Here is a 16652-nt window from a genome sequence, read left to right as displayed (position 1 = left end):
ACAAAGAGTTCGCCTTTGATGCTAATCCTGGATTTAGCAGCTACAAAATTCAATAATACTACAACACCATGACAAACAAGAAAAAAGCATCAAGCAGAGCGCTACCACACTGACTTGGACAGCTTTGTTGCAACTTTTACAGAGAGATTTTCTTATGTTGGCTCCATGTTTTGCATCTGACACCAGTTTAGCTTCAAGGTGTCGTGGACTGTTTTCATCTGTTTGGCGCCGTTGCAGTGCGCATCAAAAACCAGACTGTGGCTCACATGGAAGCCTACAAGATTTTTTTTTTCTATTTTTTTTGGTGATACCTTTAATCATAAGCGCTCCCTTTGCACGCAATGTTGGCTCTCACCCAACATACTGGAAAAAATGACACTCAAAAAAAATGACCATTACATTTATTCCAAACAAACCGCTGTTGCTTATATAAAGGTAAAATGCATCACTTCCTGTGCTGCAGGGGATTTTCCACAGACACTGAGAACTGCAAATGTAATAGCATTTCATGAACGAGCTGTAGCTTAAATCACTGTTGCGTGGTATCAATTGGCAACACAAGGAAGCAAAACAGTTTTCTACGTGAAAAAGTTTGGCGATTATTACTTAAAGCTATTCTTGTTGGCGCCTTTGCACCCTCTGGTGGTGACTTCAAAATGGAATTTCACCTTGCAGAATGTATTTGTTTAAATTATTGTGTGTGTACATATATATATATATATATATATATATATATAGCACAGAAGCAGTACTGAAATTGCAGCTGTTGTGATAGCACTAAAAGACATCTATATGTAAAAACACTACATATTGGATATAGTGCCTTTCAACCACCACAACTATCACTCAGTCCCTGGGTAGCTTGAGGTATGAATCCCTTTGTGCTGGAACTTAACTCCAGTTTGCTTGCACATTAGCATGTTTTATATATACTATATTAACATAGTTTGCATACAGTAAATGTAAGGGTCAGAACAAGGATTATTGAAAACCTACAGGGCCCATACATGTATAATGTAGTTGTATGCACATTTAAATGCATAAGATGCACGCTCTATGCAATTTTGTGCATGCAACTGTTGTCAGTGAATATGCATCCTATTACCAGGCTGCGTATACTTCAGGGAGTGTGTTAATGTGTGTATTAGTATGTGTTCACGAGCAAGAGTGAGAGAGTCATTTCCCTACTGTCTGCACTTATCGACACAACTTCCTTTCATAGAAAAATCCCCACTATACCACTTGGTGTAATATTTTTTTCTTAATTATGCACACACTCAATTTTCCTTTACCAGTCCAGGGATGAACGTTCGCTGCAATCATCACCACTTGCAACCAGCATATCCATGTTGTGGTGCATCCGGATAAGTGGCAACATATAAATAATCAGTTAATTACTGTATTGACGCAATTGTCTTCCTTGCACAAGCAACCCATCTCTGGCAACAGATTGATTGTGTTTAGACGGAGACTGTGACTGGGGAGAAGCCACAGCTCTTAGAGCCATTTCCTATGGATCAGAGCAGTACAAAATTGAGAGTATGATTAATTTTTCAATTTCTCTCTGCGGATATCTAATAATTGTGCCCATAGATAGCCAAGGGCCCTTATTAAACATTAACATGCAAAAGAAAAGTTAGAATCAGAAAGATGGTATTTTGGATTGAATAATGTAAAATATCTGTAGGGCAACAGCGAAAGAAGCAAACTAGTCCAGGTTTATTCTTCAAATGTTTTCCACCACCTCAATGCCTACTCTTAATTACTGAGCTCTTATCTGCACACTCAACACTATATTTATTTTTCCTCATTCCTAAATGCAAATTTCTCTAACCTTTTAATAACTTGCATACATGTCAGTAATTTTTTAAAGGGAATCATTAGAAATGTCAGTTGGAGTCTGCCAGGATTGTGTTTTTAATTGGTATGTAACTCTACTCGACAGACAAGTTTTTAGTTTTTAATTCAAGTTTTTGATAATTAATTTGAGACTGTCTTCAGCACATAAATGCTTGGCTCTTTGATCTGGTAAAGAGAGTGTTGTGAGGCACATGATTCTCATTAGAATAAATCAGGGCATTAACTCCTTGCTTCCAGTAGAGAGGCGCTTTGCCTTTAAGAAACCTTGAAGGAAGTTCCACCTTCGGGTCTCCCTCTCTTTCCCCTTTTCGCTCTCTCTGTCTCTCCCTGTGCTGTCTCCGTCACTTTGCTCACTTCCACATAATATCATCTTCATCTCAGATAGCTGTGGCACAGGGGAACTGCATTTGTTGATCAAATTTGGCTTGGCTAACACTGACGCCTCCTCCCCTGAAGAAAGGGGATGTGCCTGTAATGCTCGCCTGAGCCCAGCAGTCTCCGGCTGATTGAGTGATTCTGCCTGTCACAGGACAAGATAACCACATCAGTAAATACTCTCTACTGCTCAGCCTCTCGCCACCACACAATCACTACCAGGGGCAGCGCTGCACTCCGCCACACCAGTGCATGTTGTGAATTCATTGCCGAGCCTCAGTTGTGTCATGGAGGTCTAAGCGCCCGGCTTGGGATATTTATTTAGTCCATTTTTCTATCAATCTTTTCACATCACAGTTAAGATGAATGTTTTAAAAAGCACATTCCATATTTAACACCTAGCCATATTGTACCAGCATTTTTTTGCCTCTCTGGGGGGAATTCAGACTCAAGTTACCATAGGCTTTTCTTCTCGGTTTGATGAGGTCTCCAGCCAATATCACACCACCAGACTCCGGTTTCACAATGTGATCTTTTTATATTCCCCACACTTCAAAACATCATCGCCATTGAAGACGTATTGAATTAGCCATTTGTGGTGTATTTATCTCGATCTGAGAGTGATTTGGTGTTCTCTGTCTTAGCACTCAAGCTCAATGAAAACAATAAATGGTGTCCTTATCTTTTTGGAGTGAAATCAAGATAGGCACAAAAGGCTGTGAGTTATTTGTGGTTGATTTGGAGGGAAAGGAGAGACAGGAAATGGACACCCATCTCACATTACCGTTCGCTATACAGAGAGAGAGGGGGGTGGGGGGAGAGAGGGAGAGGGTTTTTAATCAGTGGAGGGCTGTGTTTCTAATGTAAAAGTGTCAAAGATGTGCCTTAGCCGTGCAACGAGTGAAATCTGGCCAAGTCCTGTGTTAAATTGAAAACGGGGCCAGAGGGATTTGGAGGTGAGAGGACAGGAGACTCGGTGGTAGCAGCATCTTGGTCGATTATCACAGCCTCCCCTGCTCTATTCCGCTCTTCACTCTCTCTCTTCCTCTGGTTGGCCCACCACACAACCAGCAGCACCAGGAAGTGCAGCAAAATGAAAATCAGTGTGTAATCACTCTTGTGCAATCACTGATCACGTTGCAAAAGCTTCTGAATGTGTTCATTGTTGCCATTCAAATTACGTGATGATTCTTCACTGAATCAAGCTAGCATGCCACTACTGCAGGTGATTCCAAGTCTTTTTATAGCTTCATACCTCATGAGTGGAAAAAAAGAAAAAGAAAAAAAAAATGGCTGTGCGTGCCTGTGTATTTGCCCATGCTCTCCCTGTAGCATCATTTAGCTCGATGCCTGCACTACAGCTGCATGTCCTGGCATATCCCAGCAGCCTCTCTGGCTGGAGAGAAAAGGATCACTTCCTGGCAGGTGCAGAGTTGGGAGCCACAGCTCCTGCCTTTTCGCTGACTCGCCACCAAGCGACAAAAACTGTAAACTAGAAGGGAAAAAATGAAAGTTACCCACCGCTGTATTTGTGTGTGTGTGTGTATATGTGTGCAGTCTATTTTAACCACCTGAGCAGCAGCCAGGAAGCCAGCTCTTGCCCCATATTTCAACCAGATGTTGAGGAGGGGAAGAAAAGCCTCACAAGAGTCCCGCAATCAAAATAATTATCTTTATGGGTGGATGTTTACAAAGTGTTAATGTGATTTTCTACAGGCTGACTGACTGAGGCTGCTTTTATGTGTTTAACATGATAAATGCCTCTGTCTATTAATAGATGGACACCTTGGAGTGGGACATTTTACTGGGTTGCCATAGTAAAGCAATGCTGTTTAGTAGTGCCTGTGTAGTTTTCTTCAAAGCAAAAAAGAGAATGTCTGCATAGTCAACTATGATCCTCTCTCTGTCTCTTTCTGTGTCTCTCACTCCCCCTCACCTGCCCACTATGAATCATAGTAGACAGGACAGACATGAGTGGATGCGGCCTCTTTGATAGACGGGCAGAGAAGTGCCAGCAGAGATTTGTAGCCACAAGGCAACAGAACTGTTTTAACTTGTCCTGCTGCCAAGCACTAATCACAGGTAGAGGCACAGGAGCCGGCTGCTGAGCATATTTTGATTGTAATTCATATTCCACACGATCATAGTCTGTATTCAGTCTAATTATGTGAATATTTATGCGACCCAGCAAGCTTTCCTTTTATACTTGTGTTTTTATTTATATATTCACTTGCTGACTAGGCAATTAGTATTGATTTGAACAGTATGTAGGTTGAGATTTAATAGAATTCGCTCATTTTGCTTCAGGGGAGTTTTGTTTTTGGAGCATATTAGCTTCACTGCATTGTAGATTGACAGACATTTTCTTCTTGGAGTGGATATTTAATTTGAATAATCACAAAAAAAAAAAAAAAAAAAAAACTGTGTTCTTTTAGTTTGCGGGGACACCAGTGTCCCAAATGAATAAAGAAGTAAATGAAGGGAGGAAAAACAGGTAATTATGCTGAACGAGTAAATGAATGACCCACTGACCCCTTATCCTAATTGATTTTGTGGAGACTAATCCTATTTATCACACATTTTGATGTTTTTGTGTTAACTTTCTATTAGCTTTTTTGATGTAATTAATTGGTTATTTGAAAAAGAGGCAAGTACTAGAAACTTGCTTCATAAAGGGAGGAAATCTGTGTCAGTTCCTATTTACCAGCAGGGTATAGTTGTACTTGGCAGCGTTCACTTTCTTGAATGATGTCATATCCTGGAAGAAGAGCACAGGCCCGACCTCCCACCAGAGTCATTACACCTACAGTGTTCCTTAGTTTTGTGTTTACTGTTCTAAAAACCATAAACTCATAACAGCAACATGCCATAGAGTGCTCGGTGGCGTAGTTAAGCAAGTAGATACACAAATTATGCAGTTGTGCAGAAGTGAAACAACGTCAGCAGCAGCTGTCTGAGTTTCAGAAATAGCATTGTTCTGCGAGAGTCTCCTCCGGGTCATGCAGTCAACCTCACAAACCGTTGCAAATATGTGGCGGTCAGCGCGTGTGTGCCGAGTTACAATGCACTGCTATGTGTGCAAGCAAGCACACTGTCTGGGTGATGACATGTGCTACTTTACATGTAAATTCTGCAGCTATTCACCTCCAAGTGAACCCACTGAGAGCGATTCTGGCGCTGGCCTAAAGACAGAGGTGTGTTTTTATGACTAGGTGAGGCACGTCCTCTCCAAGGCCCTCAAGCACTGTATCTCTCTACCCTCCCCTTTAATCACTGTATCAGACACTCTCATAAACTCCATGAGCTGTGTATTAGTGTGTGTGTGTGTGTGTGTGTGTGTACCTGTGTGTGTGTGTTTGCGTATTTGAGAGAGACAGTGTGAATGGGTGTGTGAGCAGTGTGTGTGCGTCCATGCGTGCGTGCCCTTCCGTGTTTCCCCGTTTTTAAACTTAATCAGCAAAAATAAAAGCCGTTGTAAGCTGGCTCATATTAAAGAGGTGATTATTGGTAATAAATACTTTTTTATACATACTTATTACAGAGGCAGTTTTCTTCTTGCGCTTAATGAGAGTAATTTGATTTGCTTGAGAGATTACAGTTTCCTAGAATTAATGCGGCAATCCCCATTTCAAGATAGAGTGAGATCTAAGATTCTTCACAGGTCGTGTGCTGCTAGATGCACCCCTCTCACATAGCAGCTAATGGAGTTGAACAGCAGTCTGTCATTCCCCCCGCCGCCCCCCCACCCTCCACCCAGCTCTATAGCCTACATGCCCTTGATTCCTGCAGTGCTTGTTTTTAAGGCTACTTCTGCCGCCTGCATCTCACTTTGGGTCTGCCTCTTATTTGCACCAACCCCAGCTATGTATATCTCTCTGAAAGACAGGGACACTGTGATTTATTGTATGTATGCAATATTTAATCATCACGGAAAAGATCCAACATCTGGAGAAGTTATTCAACCAATTGAACTGATTCAAACTGCGTTCAAGTTGTGTAGAGACTTGTTTTTGTTAAAGAAGCCATAGCTGTTTTTTTTTTTTTTTTTTTCCCCTCCGTCTCTCGCCTCTTGCCTCGGTTTTAGCATTGTTTAATATTTCCATCACATGTTTGTATAAGCCCTTTAAGCTTAGCACATAACTTAATTTGCGTTGTGATCATCTTCTCCTGCAACATTTATTGAAGCCTGCAGCTCAGGAGGTCTGCGCGCCTAAAGCTGAAGGTGGTTCAGGCAGATTGAGGGCGGCCAATTCTGTCACCACACTGCTCTCTGCATGTTAATTAAGCCCACGGTGGGTTTGAAAAGTGCTTACACTTAAAAGGACTTTTTTCCGTGACTTGTTACTTCATAAACACCCCAGACACAGGGCAGACACTCTCCAATTGTGAATGCTGCCGGCCGGTATAATCTAACATCCCAATCTGCAACATATCCCCCTGCAGGTCTAAATCCTGTCAGAACTGGCACTTCTAAGTCTGCTCTTACTCTTTGTCCCTTTCACCCTACTGTCTCATTAGAGATTTTTTTTAAATTCCTTAAAGAATCATAATAATAAAAAAAAACAAAAACACAGATCGAGAACCGCCAGAAGAATGAGGCCCACCATGTGGCACATCATCCTCCTGTGCGACTATGATACATTGCAGTCCAGTGTGACGGGTGATGTGTCTAGACCCTGCTGGAGATTACTCCTCTTTATGGCCAAAGCAATCTGATTTTTTTTTTTCTTTTCTTTTCCCTTCCTTTATTCCTGGCGGCGTGGGATCATATTACCGATCTTGGAATGACTTCAACAGAGACACTGCTATTCCCAGGGAGCTGCCTCTCCCCGCTGCAACTCAATCCATAGCCAATTGGACTGGCCTGTGATTTATAGAAAATCCTCTCCTTTGGAGGAACTCTTGGTCCACACACACACTGGGAATTCTCTTCCAGCGGCTCATGATGTGTTAGGTCTCAGGTCAAGACAGTTCAAGGCAGTGAGCATCAGTGGGAAAAGATGCACAGTTGAAAACCCGCAGAAAGTCCCATCAGAAAGACTACGCTGAGAATGTTGTTTTAAAGCGAAACACCAAAAACTTACTCACTTACTGCAAAAAAAAAAAAAAAAGTAATTTCTTCAAGTGTGATTCTAGCTATTTTCAACCTTATTCTTATTATTTTCAACATCATGAAGTTTGATTGTTATCAAAAATTCCTCTCTTACATAATTATAGAGTTTTAGGTATCCCCAGTTGGGTAAGATTGCTACTCTCAAATATGGTCACACACTGTTAACATAATCTCAAACATTTTGACCCAAAAAGCAATAATACAAGTTCTTCAACACAGTGGGACATGCATACATCTGATTTCTGATTTTCCATCGTCCGAGCTTTGAATATATTTTGCCAAGGTAGGAGTAACTAAAAATTGATAAAATCGAGATTTTTTTTTTTTGCTCAATTAAATGGGATTTTTCTTAAGTGTGTAGCTACTGTATTTAGCTAGTTCTTTTTTTTTTTTTTTTTTTTTTTTTTTAATTAAATGAATACAATCAAATTAAGCAAAAATTTTAGGCTCTCCGAAAGCAGACACTTCGCACTCTTAAATTGTGGACAGCAGTGAACGTCTGTTAAGAAGAGAGTGGTATTTTGGTTTTCATTTGTTTGACACTTGTAATTTCTAATACTTCCATTTACTCTGAGTACTGTTGAATGAGCCACTTTTTAACATTTACTTAATTAGTTTTGTACAGTGATGAGGTCATTTAGATTTACTTAGATTAGACTTAAGGTTTATTTAAATAAGACTACAATAGATGGCTCACGAGCTCAGATATAGGCTACACTACCCAGCCGCATCCTGTGTAGACAAGCTTTAAGGCCCAGGTTGAAAATAAATGAAATTAATTCAATCATCCTGAAGCTTTGGACAGATACTCGTCTCCTCTATGGGTGCATGTCATTCCTAATCCATGTCCTTAGGGCCAGTCGGGGTTTGCTGCAGGCAGGGCCACACTTGTTATTTAGTTTACTGATTAGTGGGATTATTCATATAGTTGGGTTACTTTTACGTCTGCAGTTAAGTTTAGTAAAGCGGCAGCAAGCCCTGTCGTGGAGAGGCTGAAGAGCGATCCGCTGACAACACAGGGCATCCGTCTCAGCTCCAAACACTGTGGTTCTCAACTGCCTGATCAGTCTTCTCCTCAAGCACTGCTTTATAGTTGCGTATAGACTGCATTCATCTACATTCACCACAACTAAATTGAAAGATTTAAGGGTTTTACTGGTCGTATCCACCGAGTCTCGAGTGTATTGATAAACTTGAGTCCTCTGTCTATGAGACCGAGGCAGACAGACCTTCCCATTCTAAACAATATGATTCACACATGATAAAATCTGCTCACAATCTTCCAGGTCTCACGCTGGGTTTTTGGAAGCGCCCATTTTCCCAAGCACAACACTCCCCGCTACTAAGTGATGCAACTCTTCCAACAAAGATGCAATCAGGAGGAGCGGGTGTTTTCTAGCAGTCCGTCTAAGTACCCAGCACAGTTGGCATGCCTCTGCTATTTTCTTCCTGCTTTATCAACTTGACAGAAATTATCGCTGAATGCAGTGGTGGGCATCCCGAGACATCGCGTGCTCGGAAGGAAGGGGGGAAGGTCAGGGAGAGTGGGGCTGCTGAGATCTGCCCACTGCATTGTTCCCAGATCTTCTGCTTTGCTTTTCTTTTCTTCTCTTCCCTTTCCTTTTCTTTTAAAATTGTTTTTAGGTCTTGTTTTATCCTCCTGACTCATTCCCACCCTTTTCTCCCCCTCTATCTATCCATCTGTCTGCCATCTAAATGAAACCTAAGCGTTGCCTGCTCCTCCGACTGATTTGCCTCGGTGTGACCTCCCTTTAGTGGAGTCATTCATAGGCATTGCTAAAGTTGAATGCCTGGTGCTTGGCGGGTAGAGAGAAGTGAGAGAGAGACAGTGACACGCGGCTGTGCGCTGATAGACTTTCCACTGGAGTGGATTAAATCAGCATCAGGCTAGTGGAGCTGATTACCCCAATATGAAAATGCAGTATCTTAATGGTACATATTTTCATGAGGCAGCCCAGTTGCCTTTCATTTTGCGGCTAATATGTCTATTCTTATGAGTCATTTACTTCTTTAATTACCTTTAGCAGCAGATGCACAATGGAGTATTAATGTGAATGATTTTTACTGCCACTTTATCATACTGAGCCTGTGAAGTTGAAAGGCGTAATTGAGGTGGAAGAGCGACTCATGAGGGAAACAATATTTAGTTGACAGCTCCTCTTGTACTCTGGGAGGGTGTTTATGAGTTTACACCGCACTAAAGCTGTAATAAACACAGTATTCGTTTAATAACTGCTGAATGGCAGGGGACGGAAATGTCTTCACTGAGATTGGCTCAGTTATTGAATCATAACAGGAAGTTGTTTGCCATAATCAGACAACACGGTGCACGTGAGTGTGCGTGTTTGTCCACTTGCGCACACTCTTGCATGTTGTTGCATGTGTGTCTCGTCATGTGTCTTGTCCCGGTCCTTGCGTGCATACGCAGGCACGACCAAATGAATGTTTGCAGCAAGCAAAACCTTATTTGCTGCCCTGCTGTTTGCTGCATGTGCAACTTTGACAATCCATGTCATTTGCATCTGTGTGTGTGCGTCTGTGTGTGTGTTTTGTCTACAGCTTGTGTGCTTTCCTTAGTGTGTATTTTTTGATCCGGGCCACTCTGAATAGAGGCCTTCTTTAGCCATCTGTTGTTAAGCTGCTGGCTAAGCAAGGCTGGAGAATCCAAACAAACGCCGAGCACACAGCAAACGGAAGCTGTCAGGCCTGCATAGCTGAACTGACCTCGCAGGGCTGGGGGGGGGGTGACCCCTCTGTACCAGGCTCCGAGTGCCCGAATCGCCTAGTTGGGGCACTGTTTACCCTCCCCTTTGCACCTCCTCCCACCCCTCCTTCCCTCTGCTACATTCTCCTCTCTTTTTGTCCTCTCTTCTCCTCTTCTCTTTCCTTACCTCTCTCTTTTCTCTTGATCTGTGTTTCCAACTCTCATTCTCTCTTCCTCAGTCTTTCCCCTTCCTCTTGGCAGCTCTCTCCCTCTCTCTCTCTGTTTCTCTCTCTATCTATCTCTCCTTTTACCTCACTTGGTCTCTGTTTTCCTCCCTCATTCTCTCTTCCTCCATCTCTCCTCTCCGGTCTCATTCCGCTCCCTCCATCATCAGTCCCGCTTCACAGCCCCCTCTCTTCCATCTCCACTCACAGTTAATAACTTTGCTTTCCTCTTGTTTTTCTTTCAGTCATTTTCCCCAAAAAACATTTGTCAAGTCACTGCATTACCTGTTAAAGAGGCAGAGGGGTGGGGCAGAGGGTGAACAAACAAAATGGATTTTTTATTGAAGTCAGCTTTTGTCTTGTGCAAGTGCACACACTGCCTTATTGTTTAAACGTGGCTATTTGAAATGTTTAGTGTTGTCATAAATATTAATAGATTAGTTGAAAAGTGCAGCAAAGGAAGGGGATCTAATGGTTTGAAGTGGGTATAAAACGTTGATTTATTTATGTATTCTACATGAATTAGTTTGGAAATCTAAACACAAGCTGGAGAGTGTTGTTGTGAGGGCCCTGTAATGTGCAAGGTTTGAGCACAGGGGCCTGTTTTCCATGTGGAGTGGCTTTTTGGAAATGGCATTAATTATATACTTACTGGGAAACCAGCCTTTCCCTGCTTTGCATTGCAGATAAACGTCTGTATTACTGAGGGAAAAAAAAGAAAGAAAGAAAAAAAATGCAATTAATATAAATAGACATGATCCTCACTGCTTATCCGCTTACATGTTTAAGAATCCTCCCCCAAAATTATATGCATTTCAATTAAAATGACAATTATTTCAAGTGAATTCCATTACTATATGTTTGCAAACTCAATGCCCTCCTAACCCCATATCTGGTATCAGTCCCATTGTGAACAGTGGATATCAGTTATTCCCACAGTTTTCATGATTTCAGGGCCACCGTCTACAATAGCCTATGTAATTTATGAAATGAACAGCTCGGCGTGCTTACTCTGGCTGTCTGTGAGAGGAAGTTCGCCTGCTGTGCCAGCAGCTCACGTGGAGGAGCTAGTGAGAGCAGAACCTGGACTTTAGGCTTGGCTAGGCTACCGCTGAGGAGCAGAGGGCCTTGTGTTTGAACAGGAAACAGCAGAAGCGCCCAGGACGATAAATGTCAGGTGAGTTGAGATGTGCGATCAGTCAGAAAGTCAAGCAGATAACCTTGACATTTAGGCCATCAGCACCGAAGCCCTGCGGAGGCTGCAGGGGGAAGCCAGAGGGCTCCGTGTCTGCTGAGCAGGACTGCATTAACAGCTAACCTATTAGCCGTGTTGTTTCTGACTGTCTCTGAGCCACACTCTCCGGCCTAACAAACCCAAGCCACTGAGTAAATACACAGTGAAGCATAGACACACACCCACACACAAATAAACACGCACACTCACTGAAACCGACACACATACACACACACTCTTTCCTTCTCCAGTCTCCGAGTGGCCACAGGGATCCAGTTACACCTGCTTGCACATCTTCTAGCAATTAGGAGCAATCTGCTCTAAACCATTTCACGTTCAAGGTCTTCCCCAGCTGTGGCAAGAGGAGGCAGACGTTGGCAGAAATAAAGAGGTCTCTCTGATGACGGGCCTGAACAAACAAAGTCGGCCTCATCAGCTCTCACAGTCCTGACTCCCGATGGAGACACCCTGAGTGAAGCCCTCTCCTGTCTCCCCTCCACATTTGCCCACTTTCTATCTCTCTCTCTCTCTCTCTCTGACCCTTTTATCACACTCTTCTTTTGCCAGTGTGTCATTTTAAAAATGGGCGATGAGTGGTGTCTGTCTCGAGCTTTGTCTTCCTGCCACACTTGTGTCAATTGGAGCGATTCTCTTGGAACTCCCTGCATCGCGTTACACAGTTGGATGTAGGTTGTTGGTCATGTTGTTTGGCTTTTACTCTGGGTCACACACAACGAAAAAGAAAGCAAGAGAGAAATAGAGAGATGTGAAATGTGTCTAGTTTTCCTCATCGTGGGGGAAAGGTACAGTGAGGGATTCAGCAGAGAGCAGACTTGACTGTGTGGCAATGCTCTGAGCTGGGATTTGTAAGACACCCAGAGCTGGCTTTAGCAGCAGGAAACCCCAAAGCCTGTAAATAATCCACATGTGCAGACTGCACATAAAGACATCCAGTACTTAGCAATTCCCTTATCGCAGCTTGATAGCCCAGGGACATAAGAGGCGCTCCTGCCTCTATTCACTAATATGGTGTGAAAGTAGATGCAGATAAGACGCCTGTTGTTTATTGAGGCAGTCGCGTTAACACAGAGAAGAGGGTGTGAACTTTGAACATATTTGAAATGGGGAAAATAAAAGAGGATTGCAAATGACAAGGATACCAAATTGCATAGTCTTTGTTGCTGATAAGACCTTGTCAGGTGCTGGAGGGTGTTTTCTAATCAAAAGCACCTGGAGGGTTCACTCTGTCTTTTGTGTGTGTGTGTGTGTGTGTGTGTGTGTGTGTGTGTATGAGTGTGAGAGAGAGAGAGAAAGAGAAAATATGCATGTGTGCATAGACCCCATGCACATGTGAGTGTGTGTACTGTGTATTGCATGGATGTAAACACCTATCTATGCAATTGTGTTGTGTTCCTTATCCCGGCTTACACAGTAACAAGCCTGCCTCCCAAACAACCTCAGCTTGATGTTATAATGGAGCTTCTGTAGTCTCATGCGCTTACACCAAAGATGAAATAACTCACACAAATCCAATTTGTGTATTCCAAAGCTGCTCCACCAGTTAGACAGAACATATGATATGACAAGGTCTCCTTTTTACTTTTCATTTTGTTCATTACCAAGCTGACCTCTATAATTATGCATCTAACTCTTTTTTGTTGTAAAAACATCAGGTTGGATGAATATTTCTCCCCTGATATCCATCTGCCATGCCTATGACAAGGCTGGCCTCTGTTCTCAGGGCAACCCAGTCACCAGGTACCATTATCCGGCTTTGAACTGTGTTTTTGTGTGTGATCAGTGCCACCTAATATGTCTGTTAATTTGCACCATTGTAGTGCTCAGACATGCTGTTCCCCTCATCTCTCTGCGCTCTCGATGCCTCACACAGGCCTGTCATCAGTTGCCAGTTTATCACAGTCGTATGGCGCTGCTTCTGGGCTTTGCATGCGTATCGAGCCTCTAGTACCGTTTTGAATGGGAGATCAAAAGGAGATAAATTCCAGAGGAGAGAGACAGACAGAGAGAGACACGGAGACAGAGGATGGGGTGGGAGGCGGGGGGTTAAAGAGAAAAGTTGGTGCTGTGTAAACATCACAGTGACAGATCACAATAGGTTATTTTAGCCCAGCATTAGGCCTCTCCAAGGTATGCCAGCTCCAGTGGCCTTGTTAAAATACAAACATCACAGCAGCATTCCTAAGCCTGGAGCAGGCCTCACAACAGAAGTTTTCAGCTTGCTCTCCGTTTCATCTCATTATTTTTAATCATGACGTTGTCTTTGACTCATCCTTTAAAAGTCACACTGTAAAGCCGGTTAGAGCCAGTCGCGTCACGATGATAATTTACCATGTTTGCATACAGCGATGGAGCTGTTGCCCTTATTGTAACTGGAAGAATAATTTGATACTGAACTGTTCACATGAATGGTGGAAGACTGTGTTGATTTTCTGTTTGCATGCGATCTTACATTCTGCCCTTATTGTCTGAATGAATTGCATTATTGATTTCCTGCCTGTAGTCATACTGCTACATGTAACTTCCCCACACTAAAAGATGTGATCAAAGATAGTTTTTTTTCTGTTAAAATGAGCGATTTATTGTACTGTAGGTGTGGTGATTATTCGAACGTGTACAAAAGGATGTCATTTTCTCATTTACACATCCAGAAAAACCTCCAATAATCAATCTAATATTAACATCTTAACTCAATGTTACCACCCTGAATGTGACTTTAAGTAACATACTGAGCCGTGTCCAAATCACAGTGTAGTCGTTCACTTTAAACATCAGTGAGCTTGTAAATGTCGACTGTGAGTTTAACACTGTAACGTCACTGCTTCCTAATTATGTACTACTTATCTACTATTTATCTACTTGTATCAGCTAATCCTCACAGTCATGAGACCGGCAGTCTGTTTTGTTTTATTTATTTATTTATTTAACGGGGAGGGGAGGGAAGACTTCCCAGAAATGTATCTCTTCATCCATGACTGTGCGGACTTCCTATCATATCCTGTTGACTCAACTGTCTTTGTTCCAACACCCTCGGTTGTAAACCCAGACACCCCACACACACACACACAGACACACACACACACACACACACACGCGCACACACACACACACTCACATTCAGCATGTGTCATCAGTTAGACGGCAAAAGACAACAGAACACATTGTTTACTTTTGAATGTGCTATCATACCACACCTTGGGCGTAGTTACATATTTTTTTTTTTCCTTCTTTCTTTCTCATAAATGATCGGTGTTAAGAATCGTTCAAGTTTAGCTGACCTCTGCAAAATTGCTGACACTGTAGTGAGACTTGAAAGATCAAATGCCACCAGAGAAGTGTAAAGGTGAAATTCTTACTGTTTTCAACCGGGTTCTTTGGTACTCTGTATTACACTTTCTTAGACCTTTTGACACTTTTTATTTTCACTTGACACTTCACAAGAAAAAAAGAGATTCCAGTTAAGTGTCAAAAGGTCAGAGTCAAAGATACTTAATTACCTGGAATTAATGGCCTTAAAGACTTTCAGGCAATCTTTCAGTAACTTTTTTTTATATTTTTTTATTTTTTATTTTTTTTATTTTATAGAATATTATTTTCAACAAATTGGTCTGTTCATTTTCATAACACGACCGAAATCACTCTAACAGCTTATCATAATATGGTGGGGTTTAATATCTTACTGCGTCGATACTTTCCCACCCCGTTTATGAGTTGATCATTATTTCTGTCAACAGCATCTCTTTACTTTGATGTGTAAGCTTTTTCTACCGTTGCGTTGATTGTAAGTTAATCTGAGTAAAAGAAAAAAAAAAAAAAAGTCAGCTAAACGCCGTGTATGTAAAATGTAAATATTGCTCTCGTGTGGGAGTGAATCTCGCTCACATAGTTTGTACTCTCGATTTATATGTTTTCTTTATGAGTGTACTTGCTTGTAGGGGTTTCCCCTCCACAAATTTCAAAGCAGAGAACAATTAGGCATGCAGAATGAGATATATCTGTATAGCATCATTCATTCTTACATGAGAGCTGAGAAAGAGGGAGAGAAAAATATGTGTGTGTTTCAAACTTAAGCATGGTGAAACGCCAGAAGTGTGGCCTCTTTGTTGCCTGTGGTCATATTTATGCCTCATGATGTCATCCAACAGCCCTGCATTTGGGAGGGTCAATACACACACCCACACATAGACACTCAGTAGACCACCACACAGCTGTTTGCCCCAACCTTTCCGTCTCTCTCTCCCTGTTTCTGTCTTCACTGGTAGTATGTCTTTGAATCTCTCAAGTTAGCTGTGTCCTTTTGTCTTTCTGCAGAAGTTTCTCTGTGCCGTCTCACTTTAAATATCTCACTTTCACGCAGTCTTTCACAGGTTTCACTCACTTGTTCACACATTCCTCTTAACTTTTTTCCTCCGTCGTGCTCTCTGCTCTTCCTCTCTCTCTCCCCCTCCCCACGGTTGCTATCTTCTTGTTAAACATTCCTCCTTTTACTTTTACGGCTTCTGACAATCTCTGAACTTATCTAATAATTGACTGGAGGACTTATAGCTCGTCCCTCTGTGAGATGGGCTTGGATGTGCCCCCGACTGTTTGTTTAATTGTGGGAGTAATCGTCTGAGGAACATGGAAAGAATGAGGCCAGTTATTTACCCAGATGGTTTACTGGTGGAGGTGTGAGGCTGGCCAGCTCACTGTGGGAACACAACGCTTGCTTTTCTTGGTATCGCTGGCCGTTTTCATGACCACTGTGTTTTTTTCCCCAGCTCTCTCCGGCTTTGTTTGCTCTGGATGGCATGTTTGATTATTTATCGTAAGGGAAAAGGGAGTAGCTGGAGCAATAAACATGTGACTGCACTGTATTTTGTTTTCCACTGAGAAGGCCGTGTCCTTTAACAGATATTTGAAGCAGCCATAAAGCCTTTTATTTGCTTTCTGGAAGGGGGTTTTACTGAGCTAAAGGAGGATCAAAAAGCACTGATCAGTGTCTTTGACGGTTTCTGTTTGCTGTAAGTGCAACTTATCAACAGATAAATATTTTCTCTGGATGGTTGCTGTTGATTTTCTGCCTTCTTTGTGTCTCTGCGTTTGTTTTGTCATCTGATCAGT

The 16652-nt window shown here is 42.3% G+C and overlaps 1 protein-coding gene across 5 annotated transcripts in view; it reads left to right on the top strand.

Annotated features, from left to right (window-relative positions):
• The window catches only part of foxp1b (forkhead box P1b), a 168209-nt gene that overhangs the window by 91380 nt on the left and 60177 nt on the right, over positions 1-16652 (top strand). The gene's annotated exons all lie outside the window — the stretch shown is intronic.

This window comes from Myripristis murdjan, chromosome 5 (assembly GCF_902150065.1).
Source record: "Myripristis murdjan chromosome 5, fMyrMur1.1, whole genome shotgun sequence".
Lineage (NCBI taxonomy): Eukaryota > Metazoa > Chordata > Actinopteri > Holocentriformes > Holocentridae > Myripristis > Myripristis murdjan.
This window is presented reverse-complemented; position numbering and strand designations above follow the sequence as displayed.